The sequence below is a fragment of the Rutidosis leptorrhynchoides genome, chromosome 5 (assembly GCF_046630445.1).
Source record: "Rutidosis leptorrhynchoides isolate AG116_Rl617_1_P2 chromosome 5, CSIRO_AGI_Rlap_v1, whole genome shotgun sequence".
NCBI lineage: Eukaryota > Viridiplantae > Streptophyta > Magnoliopsida > Asterales > Asteraceae > Rutidosis > Rutidosis leptorrhynchoides.
Genome location: NC_092337.1, coordinates 411,912,189 through 411,915,004, shown reverse-complemented (window position 1 = coordinate 411,915,004; position 2,816 = coordinate 411,912,189).

Below are 2,816 nucleotides of genomic sequence, written 5' to 3'. Positions count from 1 at the left end.
TATTTCCCTGGACTTTAAAGGGAGAAGCCAAAGATTGGTTGGAATCGTTACCTGAAGGGGCGATTGATACATGGGACGTTTTAGTTGAAAAATTTCTTAAACAATTCTTTCCGGCATCTAAAGCCGTAAGACTTCAAGCAGAAATTGTTACGTTCACACAGAAGCCGAATGAAACTCTATATGAGGCATGGACTAGATTTGGAAAGTTATTGAGAGGATGTCCGCAACATGGTTTAGACACCTGTCAAATAGTACAAATATTCTACCAAGGATGCGACATCACTACAAGGAAAGACATAGATATAGCAGCTGGTGGTTCTATTATGAAGAAAACCGAAACTGATGCTTACAAAATTATTGATAACACTGCTTCCCACTCACATGAGTGGCACCAAGAAAAAGATATCGTTAGATCATCTAAAGCAGCTAGAGCCAATTCTAGCCATGACTTAGATTCCATTTCCGCAAAGATAGATGCTGTCGAGAGACGAATGGAAAAAATGACTAAGGATATTCACTCAATACGAATTAGTTGTGAGCAGTGTAGATGACCACATTTGGCAAAGGATTGTCTCAGTATTGAATTAACAATGGAACAAAGAGAGAATATTTCATACATAAACCAAAGGCCTGGAAATAATTATCAGAATAATTATCAACCGCCAAGACCGATTTACAATCAAAACCAGAATTATAACCGAAATATTCCATACAACAACCAACAAGGTCCTAGCAATCAACAAGTATCCAATAATAATTACAATCAGCAAAGACCTAATTTTCAAAACAAACCACCACAACAAACCGATGATAAAAAGCCGAATTTAGAAGATATGATGACGAAGCTAGTTGAAACTCAAACGCAGTTTTTCACATCTTAAAAACAAACCAATGAACAAAATGCTCAAGCATTTAGAAATCAACAAGCTTCTATTCAAAATCTGGAACAAGAAGTAAGTAACCTAGCAAGGTTAATAGGTGAAAGAAAACCGGGAAGTCTACCTAGTGATACAAATGCTAACCCCCGGAATGAAACAGCTAAAGCCATTACCACAAGAAGTGGTACAACACTAAAACCACCTGAAATACCTGTAACTTCTGATGGAGCTATTCCTACTCCACAAGAACCACAACCTGATCAAGATAAGGAAAAAGAACCGGTAGTTGAAAAGGTTAATGAAGATAACACAGTTAAGGCTAAACCTTATGTTAAACCATACCAACCACCACTTCCTTACCCGAGTAAAATGAAGAAAGAGAAACTTGAAGCCGAGCAATCCAAATTCTTGGATATGTTTAAACAGATAAATGTAAATCTTCCTTTCATTGATGTGATTTCAGGAATGCCTAGATATGCTAAATTCTTGAAAGATCTAATCTCAAATAGAAAGAAAATGGAAGAACTCTCGGCTGTTACCATGAATGCTAATTGTTCAGCAGTGCTGTTGAATAAGATACCAGAAAAATTATCTGATCCAGGAAGTTTCACAATTCCATGTTTTATGGGTAGTCTTAGTTCAATAGAAGCATTGGCAGACTTAGGTGCTAGTATAAATCTAATGCCGTATTCACTATACGCTAAACTAGACCTTGGAGAATTGAAACCAACCAGAATAAGCATACAACTAGCCGATAGATCAATAAAATATCCTAGAGGGATAATGGAGAACATGCTAGTTAAAGTTGGTACTTTAGTATTTCCAGTAGATTTTGTTGTTTTGGACATGGAAGAAGATTCTCAAGTTCCTCTCATATTAGGAAGACCATTCTTAAACACGGCTAAAGCAATGATAGACGTGTTCGGTAAGAAACTGACCCTAAGTATAGAGGATGAGAGTGTTACATTTTCAGTTGATAGAGCAATGCAACAACCACAATCTGCAGATGATACATGTTATTATATTCAAACTATAGATGCACATGCAGAATTATTAGAAGAATTTCTAGAATTACAAGGAACAGGAGAATGTTCTTTAGGAGAAGGTAATGAACCAATTGATGAAGCTGAAATGTTAGCTACACTTATAGCTAATGGATATGAACCAACAACAGAAGAAATTAAAATGCTAAAAGAAGAAGACAGATATCGATATAAATCATCGATAGAAGAACCTCCGAAATTAGAGTTAAAGCCACTTCCAAACCATTTGGAATACGCTTATTTACATGGTGAATCTGAATTACCTGTAATAATATCGTCTTCTCTTACTGAAAATGAGAAATCACAACTCATTTCTGTGTTAAAAGCTCATAAACCAGCCATTGCATGGAAGATTCATGATATTAAAGGAATAAGTCCTTCGTATTGCACACATAAAATCCTTATGGAAGAAGGCCATAAAACGTATGTGCAACGCCAACGAAGACTAAATCCTAATATGCAAGATGTAGTTAAGAAAGAGATTATTAAACTGCTAGATGCAGGTTTGATATATCCAATCTCTGATAGTCCATGGGTAAGCCCAGTTCAATGCGTGCCTAAGAAGGGTGGCATGACTGTCATTACAAATGAGAAAAATGAGCTTATTCCTACTAGGACCGTAACAGGATGGCGTGTGTGTATTGATTATAGAAAATTAAATGACGCCACCAGAAAAGATCACTTTCCCTTACCTTTCATTGATCAAATGTTGGAAAGATTAGCCGAAAATAGTTACTATTGTTTTCTAGATGGATTTTCCGGATATTTTCAAATTCCAATAGCACCCGAAGATCAAGAGAAAACCACATTCACGTGCCCTTATGGTACTTTTGCTTACAAACGCATGCCATTTGGACTTTGCAACGCCCCTGCAACCTTTCAAAGGTGTATGATG